The sequence below is a fragment of the Cryptomeria japonica genome, chromosome 5 (assembly GCF_030272615.1).
Source record: "Cryptomeria japonica chromosome 5, Sugi_1.0, whole genome shotgun sequence".
In the NCBI taxonomy this organism is placed as follows: domain Eukaryota; kingdom Viridiplantae; phylum Streptophyta; class Pinopsida; order Cupressales; family Cupressaceae; genus Cryptomeria; species Cryptomeria japonica.
Window position 1 is genome coordinate 13,029,902 of NC_081409.1, and position 21,613 is coordinate 13,051,514.

General features: G+C 36.3%; 1 long non-coding RNA gene across 1 annotated transcript in view; it reads right to left on the bottom strand.

The window, feature by feature from the left end:
* Positions 1 to 2,206: 2,206 nt before the first annotated feature.
* LOC131077982 (uncharacterized) overlaps positions 2,207 to 21,613 on the bottom strand; it is a 48,046-nt gene continuing 28,639 nt past the window's right edge. The window contains exons 4-5 of the long non-coding RNA XR_009372488.1: positions 2,578 to 2,661; positions 2,207 to 2,408 (exon numbers count right to left, since the gene is read on the bottom strand). This is a non-coding gene — a long non-coding RNA (uncharacterized LOC131077982). The remainder of the gene's footprint in view (positions 2,409 to 2,577; positions 2,662 to 21,613) is intronic.

A 21,613-nucleotide genomic window follows, 5' to 3' on the forward strand; every position in this document is an offset into this window, starting at 1 on the left:
TGCAATGAGTCATGAGTACAAATAATCGCCCATGGATAGTGTACACTAGGGATTATTCATATTTTTGTTCTAATTGCGTTTTGGAAAGCTATGTTGATTGCAAAGCCAAGAGCTTGGATATGTTAGTGAATGGAAATTGGTGCCACTAGATGTTTCTAACACATACAAGGATTCAAATGAGGACGAAATCTTTGAAGACATTCCTTTGATTTCTGGTGATTATGACCATATTTCATGATTGATTAAAAAAGGTATATGACGTACAAATATATTTAAATTATATATATTTATTTCCTTTAAAAATATTGCGTACATGTAAATAAATTATATAAGTTTTAAATCGAGTACATACATGTTCTAAATTTATTTAACTTGTTTCAAATTGCAAGAGATATTTTTGCAGTTATAGCAGAAGATGAAAATATAGAAGGTGTTAGTTATTATTTATTGCATTGCACAGAAGAGAGAAAGAAGTTAACAAAATCTGAAATGAGCGATGGAATGTCCTTTCCCATAGGTTTGAACTCATTTGAACATTTAAATTATTTTAAATAAATTTATTTTAAAGTTGCACACATCTGCACATGTTCTAATTTGTATATGTACACAGCTCGCTTACGCGCAAATTTTTAATTTCTCGTTTCTTATATACATGTACATGCAAGCTCAGTTGTAGTGCAAGGGACATATTTCAAACAAGTTAAAATTGTTCAACATGAGATTCATTTCACTAGATACCAAATTGACAACAAGGTATATCAGTATAGGCACTTGGTCATTGTTGTTGGCCTCATTCTTCATACAGTTCCACGTCATGGGCAGTCTCAAAAGCGGAGACTAGATAGTGAAGATCATGAGAAAATATTAAGTGTTATTGAAGAGCGGTTTGAACCACTTGATATGGTATGAACTATTTAATAAACCAAAGTACATGTGTTTCAACCCATGAATTGAATTAATACTCAATAAATTAGAACTTAACTTGTTTTGAAACTTGGATGAATTATTATTTATACATTAAGTGTTTGAATTTAATATTATATGTGTGTGTGTGTGTGTGTGTGTGTGTGTGTGTGGACCATATATTGTTTAGTTAAATATGAAATTTTCAAGTATATTAAATTAGGATATATGAAGTTAATGTACATGTTAAATAATACTTATGTGCACGTATGTAAAGTAAATTAGGACATGTGGATGAGTTGAAAATGTGTTAAGACCCAATGTATGCACTTGATTAGGATGTATAGTCTATCTAATTATAAATGCATGTATGCATATGTAATTTGTAAGTTGTTAAAATAATTTAGCATGTGTGTAAAGTAAATTAGGGCGTGTATTTATTTAATTAAAAATGCACGTGTAAATTTAATTAAAAATACATATTAAATTAGGATGTATGTGTAAATTTGATATTAAATTAGGACATGTGTGTAATAATTGAAGAGTGGTCTAAACCAATTGATGTGTTGTGAACTATTTAGTATGTACCTAGAAGTACATGGTGTGAACTATTTAGTATACCTAGAATTTAAATTATTGAATATGTTCATTAACTTGAGTTTGTTCATTTGATATGAACAAGTGTGATTTTTATATTGTTCATTGCTTGCACAGTTGAGTGGATTTATTGTTCACAAATTCATTTAAATTCAATGCATATCTACATATACATGTTACATGTAGTAAAATTTAAAATTTAAAATTTAAATTATAAACATATCAATCTTTTTTTAATCTATCTACATGTACACAAATTCAATCACAAATATATATAAATTTGAAAGTTTTAGAGAACTCTTAAAAAAAAAATGTAAATTAAACATTTACACCAATTCAATCTAGATGATCTTATATAATATAATTTAAAAGAATAATCCAACATGCACATGCATATATACATGTGATCTAATAACTTACATATAATCAAACACGTCATTTAACTTAAATAAATATTTAAAGTATATATATCAAATGTGTAAATATGATCAAACACTTGAACTGTACACACACAGTAATCTAACATGTGCATGATCATATATAATCTGAATACAAATGATGTGATATATAATCCAAGATCAAATGTACAAACTATACATATAAAGTATAATCTAACCATACATGCACATGATATATATAATCCAGGATCAAACACAAACTGTATAAAGTACATAATCTAACATACATGCATGAAATATATAATCTAATCAAACACAAATTGTATAAAGTATAATCTAGAAACTTCATACATGCATGAATATATAATATGAAAGTCTAAAATGTACATATATAAAAAGATATACAAATGAGCTATAAAGTCCAGCAAATCAACATGCATCATGTCGGCCACGAACAGAGCGACCATCTGAGGGAGTGTCCTGGTGAGAGTCTGGATGTCCAATAGACCCCTACAGAAGTAGAATTTATTTAAATATTAAATATAGATCTGTACACACATATATAAATATGTGCATATTTTTAAATATAATCAAATCCGACTAGTTAAATTTAAATTAAAATATAAATCATAACGCACATACATACATGTACATATATACAAAAAAAAACATAACTAACCTGTCCACTAACAACCTATGCAGCATCGAAAGAATCTCTCCTATGCACACGCTCAGAGCTCAAGCTAGGAGTGACATGAGCTAACTGTTATACATATACATATATACATGTATTTAAGGATTAGTCCAGGATCAATTTAAATGATACAAGTTAACTTCTATTATTTATTAAATGATCTATATATAGATTTATCATACATTACAACATATACATCTTGTAAAAATTTAAACACACATGTACATACCTGTGTATCAGGAGTAGGCTGTATAGTCTGATCATGTCATGTGATCATATCAGCCACATCAATCGTGCCTGCATATCTCTCTCTAGTTGTATGTATGACTGAGGAGTGTAAGGGGATAACTAGATGACTAGGCATCATGGATGAAGTGTCTAACTGCAGTAGCATATCCATAAACCCGGTATGGCTCAAACCTTGCAGTTGCTCCTCAAATGAATCCAAGCCCTCATCTGTGATATGAACCTGATCGACTCGTCTTCTCCTCTGCAGCAACAGAGTGATCTGTAGGTGGGTCAGTGCCCGGAGCATGCGTAGAGTGATGAGAATGTTGTGACTGCCTCGGGGTATGCATTGATGCAGTGGTAGCCTGCCCATCTCTGAGAATCTCCTCTCTAACAGCAGTCAATGGTATCCCAAGTCGAGATGAAATAAAACGGTAAGAATGTAGCAGGTCCTCGGCTAAATACTGCGACATCTGTACATGTCTACCACCTCCTACTATAGTCGCTACCTCATCTGGGGAGGGGATGCCAGCAGTAATATACTGATCATTTGAACCTGAAGTCACCCCATGACTAGAAGATGCATTATCTGTGGATGATCTCAAACGTGGTCGGCTCATCATATATCTACCCAGCCTGTCAGATGATATGGTGGTTATTGCTGATGCAATCTGTCCAATCCTATCAATTGCTTCTCTCTGAGAAGCAATCACAACGTGATCTGCTATGGGGGCGAGGGTTGGGACTACTGTCGGAAATCTCTCGCCAACAAGGTCACTGTGTCTAGGAGGACCTCTATCACACCTACAATATGCATATCTATCAACAATCTTGTCCCTCCCCTATCCATAAAATGTTAGAATATCAAGGTAATTTGGTTTGATCTGATAATGAACCTAGGCAAATATCTGTTGTGCAAAGTATAACTGTATCTGGGACTCGTTATTAGGATAACGACCATGGGCAGCTAAGAAGCGTGGGTAAATCAATGATGCAACCTGTGGATTGATACATCTCGTGACCTGATATCCTCTCACCTTACTCTTCTCCTAATACTATGGAAAACATCTCTCCTTGATGGTCTCCTTCGAGACCACCCTTGCCACATAAGAAAAAGAATCACGACCCCTCACCTCACTCCTCAACTGTCTATAAATATCATCTATAACCTCAGGTGAAAATGAGGTGCGACTAACTAAGCAGTCCCTCAATGTCTGCAAACTATCAAAAATGGATTCGCATGTACTCTTGTACACGCCATCAGTTTGTGGGTCATCTAATATGACCCTCAACCTTCGTAGCTCACGGTCACTCTAGTGGAAAATGGTAGCAATATTAGGCAACGGGGGATCCTAGTGTGGAGGATCTATATCATCATGTGGCTCCTGATCAAGAGCCTGTGCAGGTGGATCCTGATCATGGACTGGATCCTGGGACACCATCTATCTAGGCAGGTCATAAAGTTAAAATAAATAAGTAAGCACACACACATGAAGTGCATTCAATTTAAAACAATAAAAATTAAAATCAGTTAAATTCTACAGAGAGAGAGAAATCGTTAATCTTGAGCTCATTAAAAATTAAAATGTGAAGTTCTCGCATAATTAATAGATATATATACATGAAGTTCCCGCATAATTCAAATTTTTAAATAAATAATCTTAAAGCTCGAGTGAGAGGGAGATCATTATTTAAAAATATATAAATTTATCTACATAGAGAGATCGCATACATGTACATTTTAAATTATTAAAACATTAATGAGAGAGAGAGGGAGATCATTTTCATGACAAAGAGAGGGAGAGATAACATTAATTTCATAGAGAGAGAGATCATTAAAGATATATAGACATCATGTACTAAATTAAAACATATATAAATTTATCTATATAGATCGCATACATACATTTTAAATTATTAAAACATTAATGTGAGAGAGAGAAGGAGATCATTTAAATCATGACATCTAGAGAGAGATCTAACATTAATTTCAAAGAGAGAGAGAGAGAGAGATCATTAAAGATATATACATATAGTTACTAAATTAAAACATATATAAATTTATCTATATAGATCGCATACATACATTTTAAATTATTAAAACATTAATTCAAGAGAGAGGGAGATCATTTTCATGACATAGAGAGAGAGAGAGAACATTAATTTTAGAGAGAGAGAGAGATCATTAAAGATATATACATCATGTACTAAATTAAAACATAATTTTTAAAAATTAAAACACATGCCAGCTGAGCAAATTAAGGGAAGAGAGATTTTATAAGGGGTCATATGCGGTTCTAAGGGGTCATGCATGTGTTAGAGCACATGCATGACCCCTTAGGAGCACATATTCTTGACCCTTTAGGACAATAATGTATGTGATCTTAAGGGACCGATATGTCATACACACTAGGATTTTATAAGGGGTCATATGTGGTCCTAAGGGCTCACGCATGTGTTAGAACACACGCGTGACCCCTTGGGACCACATATGACCCCTTAGGACATTATGTGATCCTAAGGGGAATGTCGTATGTACACTAGGATGTTATAAGGGGTCATATGTGGTCCTAAGGGGTCACGCGTGTGTTCACACATGCGTGACCTCTTAGGACCACATATGACCCCTTAAGAACACACGCGTGACCTCTTAGGATCACATATGACCCCTTAAGACACTATGTGATCCTAAGGGGAATGTCGTATGTACACTAGGATTTTATAAGGGGTCATATGTGGTCCTAAGGGGTCATGCGTGTGTTAGAACACATGCGTGACCCCTTAGGACCACATATTCAACCCCTTAGGACACTGTACATGTGATCTTAAGGGATCGTATGTCATAGACACTAGGATGTTATAAGGGGTCATATGTGGTCGTAAGGGGTCACACATGTACAGTGTTAGAACACACATGCATGACCACTTATGAGCACATATGACCCCTTCTAGGACACTATGTGGTCCTAAGGGGTACATGTTGTATACAATAGGATGTTATAAGGGGTCATATATGGTCCTAACGGGTCACACGTGTTAACACATGCGTGACCCCTTAAGACCACATATGACCCCTTAAGACACTATGTGATGGACTAAGTGGTATGTCATTCACACTAGGATTTTATAAGGGGTCATATGTGGTCCTAAAGGCTCACGCATGTGTTAGAACATGTGTGACCCCTTAGGACCACATATTGTAATACCCTAAAAATGGTCATCTAAAACCATAGGCCCCCTAATCTCGACAACATCACCAAGGTCCTAACCAAAGACAATTAAAATTAATCTTGAGCACACAATTAATTTCTTAAATCATCAATGTCACATGGCAAATTAATCACTCTAAATTAATTAAATAAATATTTAATTAATTGATTATTTCATGTAAATAATTTTTAAACAATTATCCTATTTATTTTATTAAATATCCTAGCATATTTAATTAAATAAATCAATTTGTCATTAAATCGTCAAAAAAAGAATTAAATGGAAAAAAAAAAAATTAAAATTAAAATTTGAGAAAAGAAATCAAATGGAGATAATCTTGAAAATCAAATTAAAAATTGAAAAATATCAAGAAAAGCAATTAAAACAATTAAATCTCAAAATTGAATGAAATAGAGAATAAATCAGTTTTTTTTTTATTTTATCTTAATTTTAGTTCAATTTCCTTTAAAACTGAGAAAAGAAGCCAATCACATCAATTCACCTAGATTGTACTTCTTCTTGGAAAATATTGACCGATCATCATCATTTGATCTCAGTCATTGGTTTCTTTCTAAATTTTCTATAAATTCAGGCTCTCATCTCCTAATCAAGGATCCTGGAGAATATATTGTTATCATGTTTTTTCTTTAGGTTCAATAAGATTTCATATTGAAAATATTTGCATAATAGTTATTGCATATTTGTTAAATCATTTAGCTTAACCATGTTAGCCTAATATTCATTAATCTTGCATATCTTGCATTCATCTAGCTTAATCTTGCATCCATTTAGCTCAATTTCATGCTCATATAGATTAAATCCTTCATTTAGATGTTGACTAGTCACTGGTATTGCATATAAAAATTTGAGAGCAAGACTAAACTCACATCTACTAGAAGTCAATAGGTCGCTTTGTGATGGTTTATTATTCATTGTTGATTGATTTACTAACCATGCATCTAATGACTTAATTGAAGTGTTGTGTATTCCAATACAGATACAGATCCACTTTTCACACACATTTTTGGCACCCACTGTGGGGCTCAGAATTCAATCCTTTGGCCTCAAAATCACTTCTTTATTTTGCAAGTCTCCTCCGTACAGTCTCTACGAAAAGTCATACGAGTATCCATCCTTCAACGTACGAAGTTCTGTCAAGTCCTGTCTTTTATCATTAGGTTCAGCAAGAATACTCGTACGAGTTTCTGCTCTCAATATTTGATTTTGTGTTTTGTCATTCGGGTCAGTGGGAATAATCGTACGATAAGGTATATATTGTCGTACGAATTTTTATTTTATCATTTTAAAAACAGTATACTTTTCAGGGTTTTTCGTGAATGAAATTTGGATTTTACTAATGTTGACGCTAACCCTGATTTGTCTTCTGTTTGCCTGAGATTTTCACAGCCTAACTGGTTTTTTGCAGAACGTTTGTCAAAGAATTTATCAATCAAACACACGCCTGTCAAAGAATCAGAAGCAAAAATGACTACCAATGCGTTGTTCTTGCAAGTTGCCTAAGGAGAATCAATTAAACATTGTGTATTCATTTAGTATTTTCGTAGGCACTTAAATTGCTATTTGGTTAATGAACAAATCTATCTTTTGTGCTTGAAGAAAAATCTAAGAGGAAGGAGAGTATGCTCTTGTCTTTTATAGACAATCTGAAATCTAGACCCTTGAAGCTTTTTCTAAGTTTTGAGATTTGTGTACCTTTAGCGGGCCTGTCACAGTGCGAAAAAGTAATCACCCTGTGAGAACGATGCGAGTACAGCTGGACCTGAGCATTCCAACTCACTATAATAAATAGGCCTCTGGTGATTAAAATCTCGGAGGACGGGATTATTTGAGTTTTCTCTTTGAGATCTCTCATATCGGGCATTTTGTAGGGCCTCGCAGTCTCAATCGTGTTTACGTGACTACATCTTGTTTGGGTGTTAGAGTAAAGTAATTAATTAACTTTGCTCTCCTCTTAAGATTTCTCTTTATGCATACATTAGTCATTTAATAATTAATATTTAATTATTAAATGCTCACACCTTAGGGTTAGGTTTTCCTTTTGGTGTTGATCTCCTTTATAAGGATTGATCTCTTGTATTATTCATATTCTTGATTCATTTTTCTCTGATAATACATCTTTTCTCTTTGTCAGAGCCAAAACCCTTGTATTCGTTCTCTCTCTTTCTCTGTGACAGGTTTCTTGCATGCAAGTTTCTTTTGGGTTCTGTGGATTTGTATTTCTCAAATCCTACATGGTATCAGAGCTGGATCTGCTGCAGCTTGTTCATATTTTTGAAAGATTTTGAGATCCAGGTTTCTTTTGGGTTCTGTGGATTTGTATTTCTCAAATCCTACAGACTCCAAGATGAGAGAACCATCCTGAATCAACTGTCTGATGAAGTGCATGTGGATTTCAATATGCTTTGTCCACTGATGCTCCACTGGGTTGCGAGAAATGTGAATGGCACTCTGGGGTCTCAGTGAGGCCTTCCTTCCTTCATGTTTTCTTTTCAGCATGATTCTTTATCTCTTTTTGGAGAGGAGTTTTTTCCCACTGGGTTTTCTCCTTTACTCCGCTTTATAGAGATTTTCTTGTATTTGGGTACCTCATCAGGCCTTGTTGTCGGGACCCTCTTTTGCATTGTAGTTCCTTTGCTTTTTTCTGCATTGTTTGTAGCTGCATTGTAGCTCATCTTAAGGGGGGGTGTTAGAGTAAAGTAATTAATTAACTTTGCTCTCCTCTTAAGATTTCTCTTTATGCATACATTAGTCATTTAATAATTAATATTTAATTATTAAATGCTCACACCTTAGGGTTAGGTTTTCCTTTTGGTGTTGATCTCCTTTATAAGGATTGATCTCTTGTATTATTCATATTCTTGATTCATTTTTCTCTGATAATACATCTTTTCTCTTTGTCAGAGCCAAAACCCTTGTATTCGTTCTCTCTCTTTCTCTGTGACAGGTTTCTTGCATGCAGGTTTCTTTTGGGTTCTGTGGATTTGTATTTCTCAAATCCTACATTTGGTACCTTGTCAAGTTCTAGGCCTCAATCATGCTTGTGTGACTTCAAGGGGTAATTTCGAACGGAATTCCTGACTAAGAACTCTAAGATAGAGGCTACTCGATTCACCTCCTAAAGGGGGATAATCTTTGTGCAAGAAAGATAGTAACTCTCCCAAGACACTTGTCATATCGTGCCCCCATTAGCATTTGGAGCCGGCTAATACGGCGTTGAGAATCCATTGCGTGAGACTCAGTGGTTGTATTCTGATTAGCTATTGGGTTTGTACCTAAGTCAACAAGCAAAGATTTTCTTCTCTAAGCCAACTTTCGTAGGGTTAGCGTGTTGTGATTGAAGTCATTATACATTTTGCATGTTTACTGTGTTTTCATCCCTAAAACTGAAACTGAAATACTAAAACTAGAGAAAATGAATCAAAAACATCAACAACTCAGTGATCAAAACTTTGTCTGTATCCAAAACTAGTCGCTATCAGTGATTAAAATTGTCCATATCAAAAACTGGTCTCTGTCAGTCATCAAAAACTCTATCCTTGTCAAAAACGGGTCTTTGTCAGTCGTCAAAACTTTATCTGTCAGAATTTTGTCTCTATCCAGTCTTTTGTCATACGAGTCTGCTAAATTTTCATCCTACTACATACGTATTGTCATACGAGTTATCATTAATCCTATCAGTTCCTCATTCGGCTTTGTTAAAACTGTCGTACAAGTCTACACAATTGTCGTCTGGTCCTTAGCATACTATCGTACGAATAACTATCATACTCAATAGATTGTCGTCTGGAGGCCACCAAACTGTCATGCGAGTTTAGACAGCAACTCATACGAAAAACTGTCTTTATCGTCCGGGAGTTGCTAAACTGTCGTCTGGGTCTGAAAACTCTGTTGTACAAATTCCTAATTTTGCCAATCCAGAATAGTCAAACTTGCCTAAATCAGTCTATAGCGAGCATAAAACTGGTCATCATAATCCTGAGCATAAACAATCTTGATAGTGTACCCCTGTTGTTGTGTTGCACAATTTTGTCGATCATCTTTCAGCTAGTTCAATCAACCACTTATGAAACTTAAGTCACTTAGACCACATCTTACACAGGATAGATCGTTCCTGAAACCAAACTGAGTCTTAGTCACTTCTCTCAAATCACACTAAGTTACTGAGATCACGTCTTATATAGGATAGATCTTTCCTGAAACCAGACTAAATCTTAGTTACTCAATCACTACGTTAAACGAACAACTAGCTGTAATTTGATCTTGACTTCTACATCACATATAGCTCTTGGACATATCAGTCATAAATGTTTGTTCAAATCAAAAGTTCTCGCAAGAAAGCTGACAAAGGTAAAGGGCCATCCTTTTCATTAAAAGACAATCCATTCTTTGTAGAAGAACCCATCTCTAATAAACCTTTATCGTCAAATTTACCAATTTTTTATCAACCCTTATCTCCCACCATGTCTGGAGAAAGGCAAGAAAGACAAGCTACTAAACACGATACATATGACAACCTCAGCACCCATGCTACTGACAGTGATTCCTCATCAAGCGATTATGAGGCCTCTAAACCTACAGAAGCTGTTATAAATAGATTTCTAAAGGATAAACATTCCAAAAAATGATGAAAATCAACTAGAGAAAAGGAAGAACATTTTCTAGAGCTAGCAAAGCAAGGCGCTAAACTTCCTATTGATTATAACATTGAAACCCTGTATCACTAAAGAGGAAGAGACGCCTTTAACGCTGGTAAACAAACAATTACAAGCATTACAAACTGAAATCACAAAACTGAAAAACAAGGATAAATCATCAAAGCAATATTCTCTAGACACAATATGCCCATTTCCATTTGACAAAAACCTTTACATGCCTCCATTTCCTTCAAGAGTGGAGATTCCTAAGTTTGACAAACATGATGGAAATGCAGATCCTCAAGACCATGTAAGATAATTTTGTGCTTTATGTATGGAGTTCATGCATGAACAAACATATCTCATGCGCCTTTTCTCGAGGAGTTTAGGAGGACAAGCTATGGAATGGTTTTCAAGCCTACCTATGGGAATTAAAAATTTTGAAGAATTAATCGAATTGTTTCTACAACAATACTCCTATAACATTCGTCATCCAATCACTGTGATTGAGCTTTGTAATACCATACAGAAAACAGGAGAGCCCTTTTCTAACTTTTCTTCAACGTTGGAGAAAGATGTTTTCTAGATATTCAAGGCCTATTCCAGATTCTGAGAAGATGGATATCTTCGTCAATAACCTGATCCCTGAATTGAAATACAGTATCCAAATACAAGTGTATCCTTCATTCAACAAAATGGTAGATAGTGCCCTCAGAATGGAAGATGCGCTTATAAAGAAAGGAGATATATCACTTTGGAAAGAAACACAGCAAGGTTCTAGTTCCAAAGAAAAGAACAAATACTGGAAATACAGAAAAGATAACAACAGAAACATTGTTAATGATGGAGTGGTAGACACTGTTAAAGAAAAATCAAAACCCACAATATTTAATCTAGCTAGTGGCACACAAACACTCAAAGCAGCTGAAACCGCAGCTGAAAATCCTCCAAAAAAATCAAAAGAATGGTTTAAGAAAAAACCTTGGCTTTCAAAACCTAAACGCGATTTCACTCCTCTGGAAGAATCATATGAATCAACTTTTAAAACTTTATTGGCAAATGATTTGATAACATTGCCAGACAACTATAGACCATATGATCTAGAAGTTAAATCTAAATGGTGGCGGGAAAACGAATACTATGAATATCATCGAAACAAGAGTCATACAACAAACAAATGCATCAAGCTCAAACATGATATTCAAGACCTCGTTGATGCTGGCAAAATGGTTGTTGGAAATCACACGACTAATGTTGATCACAAAGCTTTTAAAGATCCCTTATCTGCTTATGAACAAGGTGATTCCTCAAAATCCAAGGGAGGTGTCAAAGTCAATTACACCTACACTACCAATGACAATGTGATCAACATGATTGAATCTTCCCAATCTGAGTATTGTAATGTGATCATAATCAAATATCAACAAAATAAAGCACAAACTGCCAATGTTGTGACCCGCGCTCAAAAGAAGGTTACTCTCCAAGGAGCTAGTTCCTCAACTTTTGCTCAAACAACATCAAACCTACCAACTTCTTCAAACAAATAACCAGATACAATCACGGCTAAATCTAAACAGTTGGCTTCACCATCCTCTCTTGGTTATAGCATTGTCGAACAATTGAAAAGAACTAATGCTCAAATCTCCATTTTTGAACTACTTAAGATCTCTTCTGCTCATAGAGAGATCCTGGACAAAGCTTTACTCACTACTAATGTCCCTAAAGATTTAGATGTAGATCAATTTCAATCTATGGTGGGTCACCTGACTTCGCCTCATTACCTCACTTTCTTCGAAGAAGATGACAACTCACTGAATCACCTGCATAACTAGCCATTACGCATTGAAGCTATGATCCATAAACACCGAGTCAAATGTGTTTTGATAGATGGAGGCACTCGGTTGAATATTTGTACCTACAATCTATTGACACAACTGGGATTTTCTGAAAATGTCATTGATCCTACAAAGAAAATAACATTCAAAGCTTATGATGAAGAAGAGAGAACCTCTAAAAGTCTGGTACTATTATCGATCAGGGTAGAACTTGTGGAAAGAGATGTTACCTTTCAAGTGCTCGACCTTCCTCTTTCATAAATCTTACTAGGCAGGCCATGGATTCACAAAATGAAAGCAGTACCATCTACATATCATCAGTGCTTGAAATTTCCTTATAACAGAGTTGAAGTCAGTATTCTTGTTGATACAAGCTATACCTGTAATGCATTAACACAAAGTAATGATACTTTTGTTCCTCATAATAAAGCAGCCTCTACAGTTGAAAGTTTAGCAACTTTGATGAAAGATTTAGAAAAGAAATTGAAAATCATTGTTACTGGCATAGATGGATACAAAATAGAACCTGTACTTTCACTAATGTATCTTCCTCCATCACCAAGATAGTCGAAAAAACCATCAGAGGTTATGAAGCCACAAACTTCAACTCCAAATGTCATTTATGATGGTATCTTTGTACAGTCCTCTACTTCCCTTGCAGATGAAATAGAAGAGGATGTTGTTCTCAAATGGCTTTTCAAAGAAAATAATAAAAACAAAGAAATACGACATTGTAAAATTTCCCCGACACAATATGGTCCAGGCTATAAGATGATTCAACGCATGGGATATTCAAGTATCGGTCCTCTAGGCAAGCATCAAGAAGGAATTGTTGAACCTATTCAGCTACAAACTAAGTCTACAAATGATAAAGCTAGACTTGGATACAATCTAAGAAAGTCATCAGATCGGAAACATACTTCTCATCATCAAACTAAGTGGAGGAAAAAGATACTATCTTCAACATCACATGAAATCAATGCTCAACAAACTCAGGTAGAGTATGATGATGAACGGGAAGAATTGGCAATCAAAAGAGATGAAGCAATTGGTAATCAAGTTCCAATTGTGACGGCAATAACACTACAAGAAGTAGAAATCCCAGAAGACATGAGAGAAGAAATCGAAGGAATTAAAGAGTTGTTTGCACCACTGAACATTTCGGTCACATATACAGGTAGAACATAAATAGAAGATTCAAAAACTGACTCGAATGAGTATGAATGGGGTCCAGATCATCTCTCAGATACATCTACTATAGTAACTCCTAAAGAATCTAGTGATATCATGGATGAAGCACAAGAGATAATACGCTTTAAGCTGCAAAAGGAAATAGAAGAAATCAGACTAAAAACACAAGAAGACTATGAACAATAGTTGAAAGAAGAAAGAACACAAGAAAATTCTTCACCTACTATATCTCCCTCTAATGAGATAGAACAGATTAGGTATGGAACTACAAAAGAAGAATTAGAAGCTATAGAAGCAGGGCCAGTTATTAGTTCAGAAGAAACTGAATGGAAAAGACAACAAAGACTAACAGAGCCATCAAAGTTATCCCAACAGGTATGTCAAATACAAGTGATCAATGGACCAAATCATGAAGGAACTTGTAGCATCAAAGATGTAGGTATTGATACTATACATACTTTTACTCAATCACTTGAAGAAGAGTCGGAAACTTCATCTTAAGACTCTGATCACTCTGACATAAGCTTTATTTATGACAATACCTATTCGACATCAAACTATGACTGCTTCATCATGAATTCGAGATTCTACATGTTGACCCTATTACTGTCACACCATGATATGTAGTCCAGTCTGAATTAGGGGACGGTGCTAGGAGTAGGTCTGTTGGGTTAGGTCCACAAAATATTAACATACACTTTGATAATCGTGTTGTAACTCTTCCTGGTCTCGAGACATTTATGCAAGGTAGTCTTCTGGAACTCAACTTGTCGGTCCGAGGTTATGATGATAATACCGTGAATTCCCTTGAACCTGTTAAAACTTTATCCTTGGTACATCCTGAACTGATTGACTGTACTCTTCACGACCAACCTTTGGATATACTTACCTTTACCAATGACTACACATTAGTCTGCTATCTTAATGCAGTTGAACCAATGGACTCTTCCACCAGTGAACAAAGTGGGAACATGGCAGCAACATGTGTCAAGTATCTTAGTCGCAAAAATAAAAATAAAAAAAGAGATATGATGGTGAAAACCACACTGTGGTGGTGTCAGAATTAAAAATAGTAAAAATAAAGGACGTACCTAACGGTGAAAAACTCTCTGAGGCGCCTGAAGGTGAGATACTTGAGATTTTGCCTGATCACTTTCAAGAGCGATCATCAATGCTAATTGAACCTACACAACTAGTAAATATTGGAACAGAGGAGGCTTATCACACCATACATGTAGCTCAATCCTTGACAACTAAAGAACTAAAAGAATTTGTTGATTTCTTCACAGAAAAGAAGATCAATTTTGCATGGACATATGCTAATAAGACGGGTTTGGATCCTGACCTCATCGTGCATCATCTCGCTATTACTCCTAGAGTTAAACCTATTAAGCAAAAACTCTGAAAAATGCATCCTCACGTTGCATTACTTGTTAAAGTTGAGCTAGAAAAATTGCTAAAAGTTGGATTCATCAGAGAAATTGATTATGCCGAATGGATATCTAATATTATACCTATTTCTAAACCTGATAAATCAATCCATGTTTGCACTAATTTCAAAGATTTAAACAAGGCATGTCCGAAGGATGATTTTCCACTACCCAATATAGACATGATCATAGACATGACTGCTGGCTATGAAATTTACTCTTTAATGGATGGTTTTTTGAGATACAATCAAATCAAAATTGCACCTGAAGATCAAGAAAAGACAACATTCACTTGTGCATGGGGAACCTTCTGCTAGAATGTAATGCCCTTTGGTTTAAAGAACGCAAGTGCTACTTATCAAAGAGCTATAACGACATTTTTTCATGACATGATGCACAAAAACATGGAAGATTATGTTGATGACACTCTAGTTAAGTCCATGAAAAGATCAACACATCTATCAGAACTAGGTCCAATATTAGATAGAATGGAAAAATTCAAACTTAGATTAAATCCTAAGAAATGTGCATTTGGAGTTACATCTGGTAAGCTCCTAGGATATATTGTTTAAACGAAAGGAATTGAAGTGGATCCAGAAAAGGTAAAGGCTATCATGGAAATGCCACCTCCAAAGAATATCAGTCAAATGAGAAGTTTACAAGGACGCCTCCAATCAATAAGACACTTTATTTCTCAGCTAGCAAATAAAGCTCAACCATTCACAAAGGCATTATGAAAAGGAGTCAAATACAACTGGGATGAAGATTGTGAACAACATCTAAAACAAATCAAGGACTATCTTTCTAACCCGCCTATATTGATGTCACCAATTCAAGGTAAACCATTGATTCTATACATATCACCTACAGATACATCACTTGGGGCACTTCTGGCACAATAGGATGAAAATAAAAAAAGAACGAGCTATATATTATATCAGCAGGACCTTGGTGTCTTATGAGATGAAATATACTATCATAGAAAAAACTTGTTTGGCATTAGTCTTTGCATCATAGAAATTAAGACACTACATGTTAGCACATTCTATCAAGTTGGTGGCCAAGATTGATCCACTCAAATACCTTCTCAGTAAAGCAACACTTACAGGAAGATTGGCTAAATGGGTCATGGTTCTTACAGAATTTGATATTGAATATGTAGAACGCAAAGCCATCAAAGGACAGGTCATTGCAGATCAATTTGTTGATGCTCCACTTGAAGACAATCAACCTTTACACATAGAATTTATGGATGAATCCATCATGCACCTTACTCAACGATCATGGAAGATGTTATTTGATGGGTCTTTCACTCAACATGGTTCTAGTGCTGGAATAATTTTTAGACTAGGTTTGGATACTACTTTGTGTAGGTGTCTAGAAACTGAAGAGTCCCAACACGCATTATCTGAAGTCCATGAAGGTATTTGTGGATCTCATTCAAACGGTCTAACTTTAGCTCAGAAACTACTAAGGGTTGGCTACTATTGGCCAGATATGGAGAAAGATAATATAAAATTTTCTAAAACTTGTGAGAAGTGTCAACTACATGGGCATCTCATACATGCTCCAGCAAGGGATCTCATACCTTTTATTGCACATTGGCATTTTCAACAATGGGTGTTTGATCTCATTGGCCAAATATATCTTGCATCATCTAACGGACACAAGTTTATTATAACTGCCACTGAGTATTTCATTAAGTGGGTAAAAGTAGTTCAGCTAATCAAAGCAACCGGTAAACAAGTAGCTCTATTCATCCTTAATTATATCATCTGCAAGTATGGGATATCGACAATGGAAGACAGTTCAAAAACAAAAATCTAAATGAGCTCTGTGAAAAATTCAAAATCAAACAGCACTGGTCATACATATACTACCCTCAAGGTAATGGACAAGTTGAAGCATCTAACAAAAATATGTTGACTATCTTACATAGAACAGTCAATAAATCTAGAAATGATTGGCATCTGCAGCTCAATCCTACACTATGGGCTTATAGAACAAGTATCAAAACACCTATTGGGGCTACACCTTTTTCTTTGATGTATGGGTCCGAAGCAGTCTTACCTATTGAGGTGGAAATACCATCTTTGAGAGTTTCTTTGCAAGGTCTTGTTACTGATGAAGACTACATAATATCTAGATTGCAAGAACTCGAGTTGTTGGATGAACATCGGCAAGTGGCATTTGATCATCTGAGAGTGTATCAAAAGAGAATGTCTAGAGGTTATAACAAAAAAGTTCGACAAAGAGATTTTCAGGTTGGTGACCTTGCTCTGAGAGAAAATCCTGAAAAAACAACAGTTTTGAGACAACAAAGGGAAGTTTGAACCCAACTGGTCAGGACCCTTCATCGTTACTACAGTCTTTGGCTCTAGTGTCTATCAACTCTCAACATCGGAAGGAGAACGGCTCCATGAACCGATCAACACCATCCACTTGAAGAAATTATTCAATTAGAATTCTCTGCTCCAGCAACCTATATAGCTAAAATGTCCTGAAAAAAATCATAAAAATCATAAATAGTCCTGAAAAAACAAAAATCTTTGCCAAGCAGGTGAAAACCTGGTAAACAGGTGCCTCTTGTACTCAAGCGCTCCATCTATCAATGCAAAGTTGGCATTTCCCATTTTCATTCCCGCTTTCCTGCATCTTTGCTTTCGCTTGTACATATCTTTTAGTCACTTTTGTGACATCCTGATTCTTTTGGAACCCTCATGGCTTGAAATCGATCAATGTCTTAGTCTTAGGGTAATCGACTAATCAATTTGCATCTCCTAAGTAATTCAACCAAGTCATCTTTTTGTCAGTGGTACCTGGTCATCCACTCTGAGTCAGTCACCTGTCTCCTATCCACTACAGAGTTTTATCACTAAGTACACAAGCAAAACAAGACTATTGAAAACATTCACTAAATTGTTTGAGATATGCATGAAATTTTCTGTGTGTTGTCTTTTACATTGGCTTTCGATTATTTTTCCCTCTGAGTAACTCGAGGAAGTCTATCTTGACTAAGAGGAGAAAGGATTGGGGGCATAATATTTTTCTTTGTTTTCTGCTTGTAGGAATGAATCTGATGATCTGGAAACATCTAATCAGTTGGGTGTTTGTGATAAGTGCCTTCACATCAAGGTGAAATCGCCACACATACCTCAACTTCGCTTATGTGTATGTTGCAGGGAGGTTGGAGTCATTTCTTTCTCTGTTTTGAGGGAATTTTTTTTAAGTGCAATCTAGATGCATGCGTACTCTGTCCAATGATGTGAACGAAAAAGGGTCATTGCGGACAAGATAATTAATATTGCATATGAAAATGAAAGGAACTCTATTTTGCTTGCTATGTTTGTAAAACGCTCAGTGATGAAAATTAAGAAATCCAAACCCAGTGACAAGGTTTAGGTTGCATTAATTCTAAACTTTATGCACTTCGAGTGATTTCAGCATAATAACAATAATCTCTTTGTCTTTTGAATGAGAGTTTGAAGCATCATCATTTCTCGGCTTAGTGGTATCTTATTCATCATCTTTCTGCGATCGAGTACTTGTATATTGAGGTGTTAGCTGCATACATGAGCATCTTATATAGATCCATACATTCCATTGTATATTTATTTGCATTCATATTATTGCATAAAAAAAATAAACATTTACATTACTAATTACTCATTTTCATCATTTATTTGCATATGAAAAAAAAAATGAACATCCATATTCATCTAAATTACATACATCCATACTGAATAGATATGCATACATATAGAATAAAGCATATAGAAAGACATCTCATAATCAATCAATACAAGTACGATGAAATCAAATCAAGATCTCGTATATATCATCATAATCTCAGTGTCTCGGAGTACAAATGATATCAACTGTCATATACAATGTCTCATCGGAGCAAGAATCGTATAGGCTACAAAAATGGGGTATATAACAAAATCTAAGCGATATAACAAAGATAGCTCTCTACCTCTCCCTCATCACCAGGTGGAGGAGGTGGTGTCTACTGATCGATGTCATTTTTGGGTGCCCTAGCTCCCTTCGATCGAGCCATATACTAAGAATATGGAACAACCTGTTGTGCTACTGGGACTGCTACACTATAAGCGGCAACGTAATAGGTTGCTTGACTCGTCTGATGTAACACCTCTCGCTGGAGAGCATCACGCTCTGCTCTAACCTCTGCAAGTTGCGTTTGCGCCACTGTCAAGTGTGACTACAAACCTGTCAACCTAGTCCTCAGAGACTGTACCATGTCTGGTGCCCCCTGCTCTCTCCCAACATCTTTGCCTCCCTCTCTGCCTCCCTGCTCATCTCTATGTTGCCTAGCCTGCCTAGGAGTTGCTCTCTGCTACTCACCTCCACCCTTTGTTGCCCTAGCACCACCAGCCTCAACCCCAATAGCCCCTAGAGATCCACCCTCCCATCTCTGTCACTGTCTAGCTCTAGCTGGTACCCTACTAATACTAGCCTCATGATCACCTCCTGCTCGCCTAGGTACCTCTTCTCTATGTCCCTGTACCTGACCTGGTACTTGTGTCTGTGTTGGTGCCTCATCCTTAGCCTCTTCTATAAGAGGTGCATGCTCTCTGGGATCTGTAAACCGAGGAAAAGGATGTCTCTGGAACCAATCTTTGTACTGGGGCAATACCTCGCGTCTGCAACATCCTCTAGGTAATCTCATCTCTGTCATTGTAACCCCACTAACTCCTGCATGCTCAGCGCATATGATAGTCTCGGGGCCCATCCTTGTCTCTCATCCTTTCCATATCGAGCATAAGTTGTGAACTCCTGGGATATACCCTATGGTCTCCCATATTGCCTCATCACCCTAGATACTACAAACCGCTCAATGATAGACACTGATCGGCCAATGAGAGGTCAAGTCATGAACATGTCCTTCCTCTAATCTCTCTAATCGTCCCATAGCACCAGACCCCTATATGGTCTCCATACTACCACGATCAAATCATTCAACTACCTCCTCCAATAGTTTGTCTTGCCCAGATGGGGCTGAGTAACATAACCTGAATAACAATAAACAATAGGTCGGTGCGCCTCTCTCGAATCATCCACTATCGGCCTGCATACTGGGATATGCTCCCATGCCCATATCTGTAGAACTAACACACCTATAGCCATGCTCTTCACCTCTCGATACACAATCTCGTGCATCTCATGATACATATGGGCAAGCATACATGATCCCCACCCTAGTCTCTCAGGATGAGTCAACAGTCTCTCAAGCATCCTAGCCCAACCACAAAGAAAACCATGTTGTCCTCTATTGGGCATAACAAAACAACCGATCATACCTACTAAAACACATGTCAGCGGGTACTGCTCACCATACCTGCTCATCAAATCATCCCAAGTAATGGCACGCTCAAGAATAGTCTCATCATGGAATATCCGTCTCAATGCTAAAACACCTGGTCGCTAAGTAGAATCATAATCAACCTTGTCTCCAACTAACGGAATCCTCACAATCCTATATATGTCCTCCGGCATGATAGTCATCTCTCCAACCAGTAGATGTAAGGTGTTATGCTCTGAAAGAAACCGCTCTAATAACGGAGTCAACATCCCATGATTCACATGGATATCCGACATCTGTAAAAGGTATCCAAATCTACACAAATCAATATGTGCTTTATCTGCATCTAATAACCCACGGACTAGCCTCATCCTCAATGAATATACACAACGAAACAGGATATCCGGCAACCGAATCTGCAAAATCAAACATAAAACTTGTCGGCAAGAAATCCAAATTGCGCTAAAAATATGCTAAAAATGCTCGCGAATCCAAATACACAAAATGCAAAATCAACAATTGATGTTTAGACCCTCAAAAATGCTTGTTGTTTTTCATACGAGTTTTCACCAAACAAGCAGAAACTCGTATGAATAAATATTACACTCCGCACGAGAAAACAGGTCCATACGACAAAACATTTCTTGTCGCACGATACAATGGTCACTCAAGAACAACCTCGTATGACTCATGGGACAAAACCAAACGACAAACCCTATATGACCATACGACAAAACAAATGGAGGATAGTTTGTCATATGAGAAACGGTGTCAACTCGCATGACAAAACGAGGCAAAACGACTTTGAACGAACATTAAATGCAAAAAAAATCAACAAAAATTCAAAATTGAAGAAATGCAAAGGCTTAAGATTGATCACTTACCGTTGGGTCATAGTTCCATGGTCGATTATGTTGTCTTTGGTGCTCGAATCGATGCTCCTAGATTGGAATAGCCATTTTTCTTCGCAGAGGGCTTTTCAAATTTCAAGCTTTGGGAGGTGAAAATGAATTGAAAATGACACATGAACCCTTATATAGCCCAAACCCTAATTTTCAACTTGCTCCGATGGACGTAAAACTTGTACCCTAAGCTAAATCAATTGTCCTAAGTCCATTTTCGGGATCAAAATTGAAATCTAACGTCAAT